At 37.7% G+C, this 17669-nt stretch overlaps 1 protein-coding gene across 7 annotated transcripts in view; it reads left to right on the forward strand.

The window, feature by feature from the left end:
* Positions 1 to 17669, forward strand: part of GRIA4 (glutamate ionotropic receptor AMPA type subunit 4) — a 417768-nt gene that overhangs the window by 288767 nt on the left and 111332 nt on the right. The gene's annotated exons all lie outside the window — the stretch shown is intronic.

Here is a 17669-nt window from a genome sequence, read left to right on the forward strand (position 1 = left end):
TATATTCACTGTACCACTAAGCAAAATAACTTTTAATGTTTCTAGTTGTACCTCTGATTCATCTAAACACAAGAGCTAATCCAGATATTGTCAGGAATTTGTACATGCATTTCCATAGCTCTGTGGTTCAACACCTTGAATAAATAGAGATAACATAGAAAACAACTTTAGACAAGAAATCAAAGCATTTTTTAAGTACAATGCTAAGTAATAGTGATCAGAAAAGTATTTTAAAAGAAGTAGCCCTCTCTCAGGAGATGGTGAAATTAATACTATGAAGATAAGGAGATGTGTCAGTAAGTTTCTAGAAAGATGGGCACCCTTCATATCACAGTAGCATACTGTCAATAATTACTTTTTGGACAATTCAATTTGTATCAATTTTAAAAAACATAATATAAATAGCTCACACAATTTTCTCTCAAAATATGTTAATGGACAAATGTAGTTAGAGAAACATTACATCTTCTGTATGTTTTCCAAATCCTTTTTATGCCATGAACTAATGCATTTTTATAAATGTACTAGAGGCCTGGTGCACAAAAATTCGTACACTCCAGGGGTGGGGGGCAGGTCCCTCAGCCTGGCCTTCGCCCTCTTGCAGTCTGGGAGCCCTCAGGGGATGTCCGATTGATGGTCCAGAGAGCAGGCCTAAGCCAGAGTCTGGCCTCCCTCTGAGGGAGGTGACAGGCAGGCCAATCAGGGGACAGGGCGGGTGAGTGACTGGCCCCGCCCCCCATCACCCCCCACTGGTGGCCTACCTCTGCAGCAGGTGACCAGGTGGGCCAATCAGGAGACGGCGCCGGCCAGCGAGTGGCCAGCCCCTTAAAATAGCAGTTAACTATACTCTCATTCAAACATTTCAAAACATGAGCTTCAAAACAATTATTTGAAATTATAGCTTAAAGTATATTGATTTTTCTACCTTAAGTTACACCATAGGGAAAAAAATGGAAAAATTATATAAATATCCCCCACTGAGTTATTTAAAACAATAGAAACATAACAAAACTATGTTATATTTTTGTCATTTTGTTTGCATCAGTCTTCAATAAAACAAATTTCATTTTTGGCTCTCAAAATCTAATGAGCAATTTGGTCCACTCCTCTGCAGAAAAACAACATTGAAAACTTATAGCTAAAAATATTTTTTAGTATTTGTTGAATTTTTTATCAATTATTGATAGAAAGAATCTCAAATTTTACTTAAATTAATATAATCAGTTGAACAATGGCATTATTCATTTCACCCCATTTTCTTGCTCTAACAATATGTCAATTATTTTATAGACTAGCTCATAATAGCTAAATTTAACTGGAAGCAAATGAATTGTTTTCATATCAAAATAAATGACTTATAGCTGGAGCCTTTCAAACATTATTTTATTTTTACAGATATCTATTAATTTTTAATCTTGAACCTGACTACTTGAAGAGTCCCTCGGTACTCTAATACCTTATCAATTGAACACCGAAGAAGCAGATTTTGATTTATAAGTTTAATCCAATAGCAAAAAAGCAACAAAAATTTGATCCTTATCTTTCTGGCATCTGGCATCAAACATTACTTGAACAAAATAGCACTTAAAATTAATGGTTGCTCACAGATTTACTCCATCATGAGAAAAACCTAAGGCCCTACAACTAGATTTCTATGTTCCCGTTTGTCAAGGAAATGATTCTCTCATGAACATTCAGCTCATCCTCTGAAGCAGGCAGTTGTCACAGTGGGCAATGGTCTGGCTTGTACTCTTCTAATTCATTCTTCGATCAATTCACTTGTAGCCTCAAAATTATGATTTTTCAAAAAAAGATATGTTTTCACTTTTTCAGAGATGAATAAGAAATCTTTAATTGTTTATTTTTAAAGTAAGTGAATCACCCTAACCGGTTTGGCTCAGTGGATAGAGCGTCAGCCTGTGGACTGAAGGGTCCCAGGTTCAATTCCGGTCAAGGGCATGTACCTTGGTTGCGGGCACATCGCCAGTAGGGGGTGTGCAGGAGGCAGCTGATCGATGTTTCTCTCTCATCAATATTTCTAACTCTCTATCCCTCTCTCTTCCTCTCTGTAAAAAATCAATAAAATACATATATTTTTTAAATTAAATAAATAAAGGATGTGAATCAGTTAACACATGATTCTTTTTTTATAGTAGACTTTTATGTTTTTATTGATTTTAGAGAGATAGAGAGGAAGGGGGCTGGAGAGAAATATCTATGTGAGAGAGAAGCATCCATCAGCTGCCTCCTGCACACCCTTAGTGAGAATGAAGCTCACAACCTGGACATGTGCCCTGACCAGAAATCAAACCGGCAACCTTTTGGTCCATGGGACAATACTCAACCAACTGAGCCACTCCTCCATGGCTCTTTTCCTTTCTTACTTTAAATAAGGAACACTGGACTGAGATGATCTTGAAAAGTCTTGCTCACTCTAAAAGTTTATAATGTTATTTGCCATGAAGACTTCCTAATGATTGTGTGTGATCCTGAAGCAATATATAATTTTACCTATGGGGTATTGCACTGAAGAGGAGCAAAAATAAAACCCCAGTCAAGTGGCATTTTATGTATATTCATTCATTCTACAAATACTTACTGAGTTCTCACTTTGTGTCAGGCACTGTGGTGCTCTGCTGAAGATAACATGATGAGCAACACGGATACATTTTCTGTTCTACTAGTAACTCTTATCTAGTTAACTTTGGGTTAAGCAGAGAGCATTTGCTAAAATACTACTAAAATAAACGTATCCTCTCCTTTGGAAATACAGTGCATAGAAAGTGATCAACAGTTTCATATTGTTGCAGGGATTTTGCTCTGAGTGCCAGTTCTTGTTGGATAGATGATGACATTAAAGGCAGTAGATAGAGAACTGGAGTTATATTGGCCCTGGGACATAGCATAGATGTTTCTAAGGAATGTAACGAATAAACAAAGCAGACAGGAGGTGAAGATGGCAAGAAGTGACCTTAGAGCATGAAATAGCTGTTTATCAAAAGAATGGAGAAAGCCTGGCCAGTATTGCTTAGTGGTTGAGCATCGACCTGTGAATCATGGTTTGATTCCCTGTCAGGGCACATGCCCGGGTTTCAGGCTCAATCCTCAGTAGGGGGCGTGCAGGAGGCAGCTGATCAATTATTCTCTCTCATCATTGATATTTCTATATCTCTCTCTCCCTCCCCCTCCCTCTCTCTGAAATAAAATTTTTTTAAAGAAAGGTCCCAGGTTCGATTTTGTTCAAGGGCATATACCTTGGTGGCGGGCACATCCCCAGTCGGAGGTTTGCAGGAGGCAGCTGATCGATGTTTCTCTCTCATCGATGTTTCTAACTCTCTATCCCTCTCCCTTCCTCTCTGTAAAAAAAAATCAATAAAATATCTTTTTTTAAAAAACATTAAAAAAGCAAAAAGAGGTAAGTGACAAAAAGGAACACCAAGAGAAAAGCTAGCTTCAGTTAAGTAGTCCTTATAGAAGAGACATGATCATTGGAGATAATAGCTTTAATTATTAGTATCAATTAGAGCAGGATTGAGCAACACACATTCTGATAGTAGGAATGAGCCAACAGCAGGAGATGGGACAACTCTGCACTTGACTCCTTATTTATTCATTCAACATCTATCTATGTACCAGACATCATTCCAGGCACTGCAGGCTGTAACAAGATGAGCAAAACATGGTCCCTATACCGGGAACTCACAAATATACATAATTACTGTGTGTTGGGTTCAGACACAGAATCAGTACCAAATGTATCAGAAATCCAGAAGATGCAGTGATAAGTATAATCACAACAGTCAGAAATGCACTGTATTTTCCCAGGAATGGAAAAAGGGTAGGAGTGTTCTAGACAGAAACTGCAAAGTCCAGGTAGTCTGAGGAAGTCCAGGAGATGAGTTCTATGGCATAAGAATTGGGTGGAGGGCCAAGGTGAAGCTGTGAAGATTAGAGGCAGCAGGAAGGATTGATTGTATTGCATTCGTTTCGTGCTCTGCCTTTGCTGTTGAAATCTTCTCCCCATCAAAGCAGGGTCTATGTTTATCATTTATCAATATATTCCCAGTGATGAAAGGGGATCAAGAAATAATTGTGGAATAAATGAAAGTCTGAATGAGCTTCCCATGAAGACGCAGGCAGGACTTAAGGGAAGAGCACCCAGAAGCACTTGAAGTTTCCGGGGGTAAGCCCTCCATCATCGGTGAAGCTTTCCTATCCAGAATCTCACCCTCCGGAGATGATTGGAAATTCAGGTTTTCTCGAGTTCGTTGTATAGGCTGTAAAAAGCACAGGAGTTTTATTTCCATATATTAAAGCAACAATGAGTGAGATGCAACGGGAACAAACTGGGCACTCAGATAAATTACTACAGCAAAGAAATCATCTGAGCAATTTCCCGCACTGTAGTGCTGGCAGAGCTTGCTGCTATTGCATCACCGTAAAGCAACTTCTGCATAGGAGCTTGGCTAGGGCAGGAGCTGCAACAAAGTAAGGAGAAACTTAAAAGGCATGAGGCTATGTTTAAAAAGGGGGATTTTACGTCTTTAATCTTCCTTTTTTAGTTGAACTGATTTAAAGGTGCAAATCCCATTATGCACCAGGTTTGTTGTTTTCACAGAAAACAGAAACAACTTTACAGATTTCGGTCAGGCTGGTGCAAATGGGAATCAGTGGGCGTTTTAAGGGTTCTCTGATTGTCTCTTAGCAACAATTACCATGGTTACAGCTACTCCTCATTTTCTTATAGAGTAAAAATGCTAAAATAAAAGGAAAAGTAAAGAAAGCAAAACATAATTTTTTTAAGAAGAAAAATATGGCCCTAGCTGGTTTGGCTCAGTGGATATAGCGTTGGCCTGCAGACTGAAGGGAGCTGGGTTCGATTCCAGTCAAAGGCATGTACCTTGGTTGCGGGCACATCCCCAGTAGAGAGTGTGCAGGAGGCAGCTGATCGATGTTTTTCTCTCATCGATGTTTCTAACTCTCTATCCCTCTTCCTTCCTCTTTGTAAAAAAATCAATAAAATATATTTTTTTAAAAAAGAAGAAAAATATGGTTGTTGAATGCAAGTACTTTTATCTTAGAATTGTGAATTATAGGATTTAATTGTGTTCAACTAAATTTGTTTTAGTCGATGCTACAAGAACACTTATTAGAATAGTTGTCATTTTGTTGTTGATTCGAACATTCAAAAGTTCAGCTTCTTTTAAAAAGATGAAGGAAAATCTGCTTGATAATTTTAGATATATAAAATAAATTAGTTTTCCTAGCCTTAAATAAAAATCAGCTGCACATACTTATGTACCATGGTCTAGGGATAGGTGAATAATAGTCCTCGTTAAATAGAAATAGAGAAGATAACTTCATAATTTATTTCAGTCGAATTTTGCAGCTGCTTTTTAAAAGTTTAAAAGGCAGTGAGATTGACAAAATGGAAGCCAAACATCCAACAGTGCCTTTGAGGATATTTTCTGAGTCTTGTAAGCATTATAAATATAACTACACCTTATAAATTCTAGGGAATGTATATTAAACAGTTTAGTAATTGAGTGTACTACCTGTTAGTAAATGAAGTGATGCATTTAGAGAGAGAATGGAGCAGATTCATTCCTAATCCTCTCCTTGAGATTAACCACATCAATGTGCAGGACTTATCTGCCAATTGTCTAGATTTTCTCTGAGCTCATATAAAACTGCTGCCAAGTTTAAGATCAGATTGAAGGAAATTAAAGCGGTGTCATTTTTACAAAAAAAAAAGGGGGCGGGGGGATAAGTTTTACATAGTTTATACATAGGAAGTTTGCTTTCTATTTGAAGAGTCATATTTAACACATGATTGTTATAGTCTTCCAAAGTCCAGGCTGAAATTGTCTCTGTACTTGCCCTGTGTCCTTCCTTTAAGACAACAGGGTGTATATTGGAAATACATATTGGGAGATATATACATATGAATTTTATTTTTACAATTAGTTTTGTGCTGATTTTTTCTGATTGTTATCATATAAACTTTAAAGTCAAATATTCTAGTATTATAGAATGATATAATAATGCAAAAATTTTGCAAGTAACACAAGAGAAACAAATTCTCTTGTCTCTGCCCACCCCACCATTCATTTTCCTTTCTTACAAGTATACACAACACTTATCCATTTGCTCATTTACTCAACAAACATGTATTCACTATCTACTAATCTTCAAGCACCATATATAAAGTTATATTGATTTCAGTGTATCCCTTGAAGGAATTTCAATTGTAAAGGAGAACAGAAGAACACAAATAATGCAGCACCATGTGGTGAGGTGTACTAAAGATGAAAGCAAATTATCGAAAGGCGAGTCAGCATTCCCAGGAAGAAAAGCTGGGAGAACGCACTCAAGCCGTGTTCAGAGAAGAGCTCTGGGAGGAAGCCTCATGTGCAGGGCTGGGACCTCCAGCGCCGGGGGAGGAGAAGCCAGATGGCAGACAGGTTATGAAGGGCTCAAAGGCTTTCTCTGGGAGTTCTAAATTCATCATAATATTTACATGTCATTGGAGGTTTTACATAGGATGGAATTTGTATTTTAAAAAGATAATTCAGTTGACAACATAGACAATGGACTGGAAGGGGGACATCCCTGTGACTAAGTGTACTAAATGAGCATATGTTCTTAATCTTTATACTTTATGTGTCATACATAACAGCATATAACTTTATGTATTTGATGTCTACACAACAAATATTTATTCAGTGCTTATTATGGACCAGACACTGCTGTAAGCTCAGCAAATTCTCTGCCTCATGGAGCTTGTATTTCAGTGAGGGGGGCCACACAATAAAACAAATTAAATATATACTAGAGGCCCAGTGCACAAATTTGTGCACCAGTGGGTCCCTTGACCTGGCTTATGGGATCAGGCTGAAACCAGTTCTCTGACATCCCCTGAGGGGTCCTGGATTGCGAGAGGGCGCAGGCCAGGCTGAGGGACCCCACTGGTGCACAATCAGGGCCAGGGAGGGATGCAGGAGGTTGGTCAGCTGGGAAGGGACCGCAGGAGGACTCCAGTACCAATCGGCGGGTCACCAGCAGCAAGCTAACCTACAGGTTGGAGCATCTGCCCCCTGGTGGTCAGTGTATATCGTAGCAACTGGTTGACCGGTCGACTGTCTGCCCGCTGCTGGTCAGTGCACATGAGAGCGAGCAGTTTAGCAGCCTTAGCATATCATTAGCATATTATACTTTGATTGGGTGAACGGCCTACCAGAAGACCAGACACTTAGCATATTAGGCTTTTATTATATAGGATATCCAAGTAGTAATAATGAGATATTGTTTACTAAGTGCATTTATTAAATGGCTACTTTGCCAAACATCATGATATATACTTTACTTGGGCATTCATAGTCTCTATTATTTTTATTACAATTTTGTGAAGTTTGATCTGACTGGGGTTTAAAAAAAACAACAAAATTTATTTTTATGCAGTTAACAGAATTGTCAGTTATTATGAATAATAGTCTTTAAATTTCTACTATCTTATGTAATAATATGGGCAAAAGACCTACCCAGTGACATTACTATGCAAATATTACATACCAACACCCAATAGGAGAATCCCATTTATTAGGGAGAGGTATATTTTTTCTGCCTTTTCTCTGTCAGTTATGACCTTTCATTTGTTTGTTTTTTAAAGTGATTTTGGAGTTAATCATTTGAACAAATGTGAAGCGTTTACTCAGAAAAGCTTTTACTCCTTTATTGAGACAGGATATCTGCTTATATCTATTTCCTCTCTCTGAAGCCACTGCATAGGAAGCTGGCCTCTCATACCAAATTGTCTGAAGTAGGACATAACACATACATTTAAATGCAAAGAAAACACACTACTGCAATAAAAGAGAAATAACTCTGCATCCAGATGTCTTATATATTTACTTAATCACAATTTCAACTGTTGAATATAACTACAAACATGCAAATTTAGAAACTCATGACCTAAAAGTTACTAGCTGAAGTTGCAAAATAATGAGGTGCTACCACAAAAATTATGGACAGAATTTATCTTAAATATGCTTCAGGTGGTTTAGGTTGTGTCTTTTCTGTGGGTACAAATGATCAACACTGAGGAGAAATAAGAACATGCCATTAAAATGACTAATGCTTGAAATGTACGTTAAAGCTAAGGAAAGATGTGAGTGAAGATAATGCTTTGGAAGGATGACCTTAACCAACCTTAACAAACTGTTGTACAGAACTGCACATCTATCTGGCTCTTGGGAGTTAGTGTACTTTAGTATGTTAAAATCTCTAAAAACTTACATAGCAAAAAACTTCTTAAACCTTATTTAACCCAGTGTTACCTGCAAATGTGATCACAGGACATTTTACAGTCACCTCTTAACAATTTATTTGCTTAGAAATATGCCCCCTCAAATTTTCTGTATAAGCCAAGTTATTTTTCAGTGATGACATACCCAATCAGGAATATCTCAAGAAATGAGATATTCTGATTGATAGAAAGTTAACTCTATGTCCTACCATTTACAGAGTTCCCATTTCAAAGAGAACATCATAAAATGTATTTAACACTGAATTATACTATACATAGTTGAACTTTTAATTGATCACTTTGAGCTTGTCACGTAAATAAAATTATTTCTTTTATTGAGTTGGATTGGCATTAAATTTAGGATATGTACTTGAACTATCATTTTAAATATACACCTACTAAAATACAAGCTGTACAAAACTGAATTCAAATCATTTAAGCCTTTATGCTAATTAGCTTTGATATGTATATATAAAGAATTTTCAAACCTAAATGTGGATGGGTTACATTTTACCTCCTAATTCTCCATCTGTGTGCCCCTGACCCATTCTAGTGCAAATTGGAATTAACAGTACCTTGCATATAAGCTATTTACCTCCCTGTTCAGACAGGAGATTATTTGAAGAGAAGGAACTGTATCCTATTTCATTATGAGAAATCTAGTTATTCTCATAAACAAGTTGGGCATCATCAAATACTAACGTGATAAAGAGGTCACTCTCACATAGATCTGTTTTATTCATTTTGCTCTTATGAGAAATAGATTAATATTGGTCAGAAGCATGTCTTTTTTATTGCTATGGCCTAAGGAAGGCAACAGGGTATAATATAAAACATAAAAAAATTATACTCAAAAGACCTGGGCTAGAGTCCCAGCTTTATCACTTAATGCTTATGTTTATTTAATATGTTTGTTAATGAAAGCAGAGGATTAACCTCTTCACCTATATCGCATTAGGATGATTTTTATATTGCTTCTTGCAAGATGTCTTTACGATTAAAGAAGAGCATGCTTCTTGAATTCGTATCAAGCATCTTCTCAGATCACAATGGCATAAAATTAGAAATCAACTATAATTTCTATCTTCTTGAATTCGAAGAGACTTTGCCTATGTCCCAATTTATTGTCTATCTTTGAAAATGTCCTGTGTTCACTTGAGAGGAATGTATATTCTGTAGCTTTGGGGTGAAATGTTTTAAAGATGTCAAATAATTTCATTTGATCTAGTGAGTCATATAGGATTTATATTTCTTTACTGATTTTTTGTCTAGAGGATTTATCCAGTGATGTCAATGGGGTATTAAAGTCCCCTACTCTGATTGTATTATTGTAGATTTCTCTCTTGATATCTTCAAGACGTCTTATATGGGTCACGTTTTCTTATCCATTCAGCCACCCTATGTCTTTTGATTGGAGCACTTAATCTATTTATGTTTACGGTTATTTTTGATAAGTACTTATTTGTAGCCATTTTTATTCTTTATGCCTGTGTTCCTTCTTCCCTTTCTATTTCTTCTTTTTACAACAGTCCCTTTTGCATGTCTGTATTGCTGACTTGCTTGTAATCAACTCCCTCAGCCTGTTTTTGTCTGTGAAGCTCCTTATTTCCTCTTCAATTTGGAATGATAGCCTTGCTGGATAGAGTATTCTTGGATTCAGTCCCTTTCTTTGCATCATTTTGTATGCTTCATTCCATCCTCTTCTGGCCTGATGTGCTTCTGTGGAGAAATCATTTGATAGTCTAATGGGAGATCCCTTGTCGGTAACTTTCCATCTCTTTCTTGCAGCCCTTAAGATTCTCTCTTTGTCTTTAACATTTGCCGTTATAATTATGGCATGTTTTAGTATAGGACTTTTTAGGTTCATCTTGTTTGGGTCTCTCTGTGCTTGTGTGACCTTTTTTTCCCCCAAGTTAGGGAAGTTTTCACTTCTTCAAACATGTTTTCTAATCCTTGCTCCTCTTCTTGTCCTTCTGGCACCCCTATTATACAGATTTTGCTTCATTTCATGTTGTCCCAAAGTTCACTGAAACTCTCCTCCTTCTTTCTAATTTTTTTCTCCATTTGCTGTTCAGATTGGGTATTATTTTTCTATTCTGTCTTTTAACCCACTGATTCGGTCCTCTGCTTCTTCTACTCTACTGTCGAAACCTTCCATTGTGTTCTTTATTGCAGCTATGTCATTCTTTATTTCCTCTTGATTCTTACACATGTTGGCAAATTTCTCATCCAGCCTTTTGAGCATCCTTATAATCGTTACTCTAAATTCTTTCTCTGACAAATAGCTTGCCTCCATTTCATTTCATTCCTTTTCTGGTGATTCCTCATTCTTTTCCTTTGGGTAGTGTTTCTTTGTTTCCCCATTTTTACTGTCTCTTTTGTATTAGTTTCTATGATATGTGAGTTGCGATCCCATTTTGACCCTGGGCAACCTGCTTGAGGTCTGAGAAGTTGAAGCCCCTAGCAGTCCAATGTTCTGTGATTTCTTAGCCCAGAATCCAGGTCTGACTTAAGTCTCACGCCTTTGTCTCTGCTCTGAGTTGTATTCCTTTCCCCTATGGATCCAGCTCCTCTCTTTTCCACTACAGGTGCTCGGGTGAGTGGGGACATGTGCATATTTCTTCTGGTGTGTGATTCCAGCAGGGTCCTGGTGCACAGGATCAGGCACTTGGGGTCCTGGTATGTGGGGTCCTGAAGCATTGTGTCCAGCCACATGGGGACTGGGTGTGCAGGGGTCCCAGAAACATCGATTCTAGACACTGTGACTGGGTGTGCTTGGTCCTGGTATGCAGGGTCTCTGAAGCTCCAGTTCTGGGTACAAGGACCTGGAACACAGTGTCTACGGCCACAGTGTCCTGTCATGCTGGGTCCTGGCACACGGGGTGCTGGCACAGCAATCAGGTGTTGTCACGTGGGGGTTCCTGAAGCGCCGAGTCCTGGTGTATGGCAGCTGGGTGCACGGGGTCCTGATGGAGGGGGGGTGCAACATGGGAAGTCTCTCTGGCCTGCAATCACTACTGGGAGCCAGCAGCAAGGTAGGGACCCCTCACTGCAGGGGTGGCAGGCAAGCAGCTCACCGCGCAGGTGCTTGGTGGTGGCAGGGGACAGTGTGGGTGTTGGTGTTGCTGCACTTCTGGCCTCTGTTGCACTCCCTTCAAGGTGGCATGGGCTCCGGGCTCAATCCTCCCCAGCCTGGGAGTGCGCTCTGCAATAGCAAGGGGCCCGCGTCCAGGAGAGCCCTTTCCACCAGCCCCCGAGACTCCTGTGAGATCTAATGTCCCTCACTCACCCACACACAACACACACATGTACACACATGCCCCTCTCACTCCTTTACTCACACGCTCTCCCTCACTGCTGTCCTGCCGGCCACCATGTTCAATTCCAGGAATTATTTTTATTATTTGTATTAAAGCTGAATAAAGAAACAATAGCAACCCAGTACTAAAAATGGGTATCCTTAAAGAATATAAGACCGTGTGAAGGGGGAAATCATGTTTCAGGAATATAAATAATTTATTAAATAAAGGTACTGATTAATTCCTGTTTCTCTAGATAAGACAATAAACATTTTAAACCAAATTTAGACATTCAAATAAAAGTAAATTGCACAACTTGAGTTCCTGATTATACATAGAGATTAGGGACCCAGAATATAACAGATGAAAAGCTTGGGACAGGCAACCAAAGTGTGCCTTATGTTGCAGATTACACGACCACACTGGTAGCTTATTTTGCATTGGAAACTGTCTGGATTTGGTTTCCCCCAGAAGCAGACCTTCAGACAAGGTTTCTGTGTAATTAATTGATTTGTTAAGTGAAAAACACATTTGAGGCAGAGTGGAGAAATGCAGCCAATAAAAGGTGCATTTATCTAGCAAATTACTATGGGTGAAAGGGGCTTAATCTCATGTGAAATTAGTGTAAACTAATTACTGGAGCTGGTGCAGAACCAGATGCCAGAATCATCTCACTGGTGGAGCAGGTATCTCTGCACCAGCTCCTGTCAGTTACTGTATGAGGCTGCTGAGGGGAAAGGGACTAATCCCCTGGCTCTCTGACCTGATCTCCCCACCACTACCCCGCCCCCAAAGGCAAAGGGGGTTCTAGAAATCAGAGAAGACCCTGAGCTAAGGAAATTCAGGTGCTGGCAGTTAGAAGTCTTGAGCAAGTATGCTTTGACATGGTAAGAGGGAAAGCATGGGCAGGGCACCAGTGGTGTCTATTACAGTGACTGACAATAGTCAGCGTTTTTAAGTCTGTATATGATTCTAGAGCCCAGAGAACTCTACCTCAACATCTTTTAGTGGCCATGAGCCGGCTTCTCCTGGGAAGTTCTGGTGAGAGAAAGATCGCTACTTTGAGAAGTAACCATTGCCTTTATGGGCAACTCTCTTCCCTTGTCTTTCCCTTAGAAAAGATTTTGTCCTAATTAGAAGCTTTTATAATTTCTAACATCTCCAAGTATAGAAGAGAATAAAAAGTACATATATACATATATACACATGTGTTTGTGCATATGTGTACTTCTTTCTCTTAAAATATTTGATGAGAGCTCTAATTTTCTATCTTCTCCCCAAATCTCTTCTCACTCTAAAAAGCAGCCTTAGTTCTGTTTAGTCTTGGCTCTTTACTTTCCTCTCCCTATCTGTGCATCACATGCTCCAAATTAAAGGTCCTTCTGTTATCTTATAAGATTGTAGTTTAAGTCCACAGCTTGTTTACAAAAGCCCTGTGCTTTATGTTTTTCTTTTTATAAGAAAACTAACTAAACAAACTAATGTTTTGTTGTTTGTATATAATAAAATATTTTGAAGCATCTTTAAAATCAGCATTCGGGGGACATATGGGAGTTTGACACTTCTGGAGAAGAAAGGGATTAGTGAGATTGACTGCCCTCATTACAATAAATGTCCAACATTTAACACCAAATAGGTAGTACTGTTTTCTCCATGTCACTGAATTCTCGGCAACATGATAACTGGGAGAGGAATTTCCAGCTGACATGAAATCTAATTAAAAAGGGAGACCAAGCATCCTTGAGGGAGCTTTTAAATAAAACAGTTGTCTATTTAAAAAAAAAAAAAAGGGGGAGACCAAGCCCTGGCTGGTGTGGCTCAGTTGGTTGAACATCATCCCATGTATGGAGAGGTTGCTGGTTGTGTTCCCAGTCAGAGCACATGCCTGGGTTGCTGGTTCCATCCCTAGTAAGGAGCGTGCAAGAGGCAGGTGATCAATGTTTCTCTCTTGTTGATCTCTCTCTCTCTCTCTCTCTCTCTCTCTCTCTCTCTCTCTCTCTTTCTCTCTCTCTCCCTATTTCTGTCAAATCAATAAAAACATATTTTTAAAAAGGGAAGGAGACCAAAATTATTCATATTGTAATCGTGTGCCATTGCAGGTCTTTAGCTTGACGGCAGTGCTCAATATAACAAACACAGCTTCATAATAATAGTTTCAGGTAATACATATCAGCTCTATTCTCAAAAGAAACCTGAATACTGTATGAACCATTGATACATAAAGGACTAATATGAAATCTGATTGTGGATTGAAGACCAAACTTTATTCATTTTCAAGTCTCAAATTGATCATACTGTACTAGTGTTTATGACATTTATATTCTCATTAGCTTCTTTACTCATCCGATCAATATTTAATAGGATCTATTCTCTCTTTAAAAAGTCCTTGTTCTCCCAAATATTACCATCTTTCCTTAAAACCCACACCACTTCCTTTACTTTGCCTTCTATTGCAGTTATAATAAGCATCCTTGTAATAGCAGCACTGACTTACTTATCTTTATAATCCTTAAATTTTCTAACTGTAAACATATATATAAGAGACATTTACTGACCTACCTTTATGTAAAGGTTGTGGGTTTATTTTTCTCTAATTTTAATAAGTAAATAAAGGTTTAAAAGTCCCAGTCCCATTCATAAAAATAGATTATGCCATAATTTGTTAATAAAACAAGTGCAGTGATGCCACCTGGCATTTACCTTATTGATGTACATAAGCCTGATTTTAGAACTAAATCTATCCAACACTATGGCTATTTCCTAAAAATAAACAAGAAACAGTAAGTGAAGGAATCAATTAATCACTTTTCCTAAGTGTTTTGTTCTTGTAAAGATGGGTTCTTTTGAAAGCATATGATCAGAATAACCTGTATGTCCTTCTTAACCCACCCTAATTTAAAACTCTACTCCAGGCACTCAATCATTATTCTTTGTCTAGTTTCAAACTGTTTCTTTTAAGAAGATAAATAATAAAAGTGCAGATTTTTTACTCCTACATTTCTGTCTTTATAAAAGGCCATAATTAATTTTTGCAGCTAGTCGTCACCCTAGGCATTGTTTTCCCTTGACAGCTCAACCAAAACACTTGAATGAAGGTAGTGCTATTTTATATTCATGTCATTCACCTCAAGCTGTTTCTTTCCCCTCTTCATAAAGAATAACATCAGAGACACAGGTTTGGACTACATCCAAATTCAAGTCACTCAGATTTGATTTTTTTTTACATAAAATAGTCTTAACTTTGGTTGAGATGATGAAAGATGTAAAACAACATTAATGACACTGTCAATTTTACCCAATCATTTTTTTACTTAAATAATTGACATTCTAGGTATAGGTTTCTTTACTATGGAGTATAAATTGGTTTTTTTCACAAAGGAACTTTTATCAAGTGGTGGATAGTTGGCAGAAGGACCAAGATCTTGCATTAAACTATGACCACCCCAGGTAAGGGTGGTGAGTGTTCAAGCAACAATGTATGCAGCACATTTGGTTTTTTTCCCAGCCTGGAGCTGAATCAGCAGAAATGATATTCTTTCTAGCATCCCCGGCCAGGTTAATAAATCTGCAGATCACTGCTCCCTAGGGCCCTCAGTTCCCAGAATGTGGATGCATATCAAACTCTACAAGGCCTTTGCTGCCAGGATTCTTGTCACTTTTGGTTCTTAGTGGTTTCTCTAAGTCCTCATCCCTTGAAAATATATTACATAACTTTTAATTTATTATAGTTCTTTGCCAGGCAATTTAGAACTGATAATGATTTCTTTACAAAGATACCCAGTGCAGAATTTCCACTGGTTTCACATTTATAAGTATTACACTTTAAAGTGAATTTAAACAAAAGCAGAGATAATATATTGACTTGAGGCCACACAGAAATCATAAGCTAAGGGTGTTGAGAAAGAAGAGACAGGATTTGCCTGGGAGCTTAGAAAGTGCAAAAAGGCTTAAACAGCCACAACAGAGAAAGTTATGATGAATCAGTAAGAGATACATTATGGGTGGCCCAGTGGCAATAATCCCTGCTCATGTCAAATAGTAGGAATTTCTAATAAACGGAATGGAATGCAGTTTCCCAGGTGAGTACCAACCATCATGTGTCTTGATAATTGTCTTTTGCATAAGCTGTATCTGAGATGGCCCCACAATAAGAGAGCTTCGGGCTACTCTGCCCATGATAAATCACTCAGTTTTGGGCGACCCATTATAATGACTAATTAAGCTGTTTCTTTACTGAACTTTCTTTATAATCTCATCTATTTATTGCATCTTTATGGTGAGATTGTCAAGGGAAATTCGTTTTAGGTAAATTGTGGACAAGATAAATCTGACATACAGAACATGTAAAAATCTGTGTAAAGCATTTCAAATGCACAGCTGAGCTTCCAAGAAAGTAAAGAAAACCTTCAGGGGCCAAGAATAAAAGATGACTGCACCAAAGGAAGTTGCCAGATTGGGTAGCCTGACTAGGAATTTAATGCTCACCCAAGAACAGGAACTGTGGACTCAGTCAAGGCAATAAATTATATCTAAGATCTCATAGTTAGCCAGACTATTGAAGGGTAACACCCCAATAAAAGAATAGAAGAAAATCTATTATCTATACAAGGAGTCAACTAAGTGTTTTCTGTCTTGGCCTGGGCTTAGTGTGGTGAGGGAAATATATTCTATGAGAATTTGACATCACAGTCGTCTTCAGACAGCTTGTATTTAGAATTTATACACACAAATAGAAATGGATAAATTATTATAAAAGTGGCCCTACTTCCCTGACTAGTATGGTTCAGTTGGTTGAACATTGTCCCATGCACTGAAAGGCCACCAGTTCCATTCCCAGTCAGAGCACATGCCCAGGTTGCAGGCTCCATCCTTGGTCAGGGGGCATGCAGGAGGCAGCCAATTGATGCTTCTCTCTCACATGGATGTTTCTTTCTATCTCCATCCCCCTTCCTTTCTCTCTCTCTAAAATCAATAAAAACATATATTTTTTTAAGAAGTGGCCTAGTTGGTAACAAATACCAACATTGCAATATCTGTTAGAAGTAAACACACACAAAAAAATATTTGAAGGAATTTTAGGGATATTGGTTGAGAATTTCCCTGAATTGTTGAAGGGCAATCCTCATAGTCAGGAAGCACAACAAATCCTGAACAATGTAAACAAAAAGTAAACATTTAAACTCATTGTAGTGAAAATACAGAAACTTAAAGACAAAGAGGAGGTCTTAGGTGTAGCCAAAAGATGAAATAAGCAGTGACTCCATTTCACCGATAGCCATGTGCACAAAACTGTTTCCCAGCACAATTCCTAGGATTTAAATAGGATTTTCCGTATTTCATACACAAGTCACTAATTTACAAAGAAATGTTTTTAGGGGATATTAAAATGCTAAGAACAACTTACTTTTTTTAATTATGAAAGTACATGAAAATCTTATATTACTTTGTTACATTTGACCAATGAGGTTACAAAGCTGCTCACTATTAACTGTCATTCAATTTTCTCTGGAAGGAATTTTTCAGTTTTAAAATAAGAGTTTTAATTTTTAGTGCAGAAATTCAGTTGTACTTTTTAAATAATTCTATTATTTATTTTTCTTAAAAATGTCTGTGTCTCTAATTTCCTAAAACTTTCTAAAAAACATTCTTAGGTTAAAAAAGTGAATCTAGGAGAGAGAAAGTACCTTGATGATGTCCTCTCCTTATTTTTTTATTGTAATAAAATACTGCTATACCCATATGCAAGTGAGAATTAACTTTTGTGGTATTAGAGGTATCTGAAAACAGAAATTGACCTTAGAAATATATTGTTTGCCCCTCACAACAGTAATCCAATCTACTCAGAAAATGATTCTTACCAGTTGAAGACATCTAACAATTTATTGTGCATTTGTATAAATTATCAGTAAATTAAGTACATCTAAATTTTTTGGAACAAAATTGTTTTAAGCTTCTTATGTTAATATATATTTTATAGAAATACTAGTGGCCTGGTGCACAGATTCATGCACATTGAAAGGAAATTGCTTAGGAGAAATATTTTAATTTCGCTATTCGCCCTTTCT

This window comes from Myotis davidii, unplaced genomic scaffold (assembly GCF_000327345.1).
Source record: "Myotis davidii unplaced genomic scaffold, ASM32734v1 scaffold158, whole genome shotgun sequence".
Lineage (NCBI taxonomy): Eukaryota > Metazoa > Chordata > Mammalia > Chiroptera > Vespertilionidae > Myotis > Myotis davidii.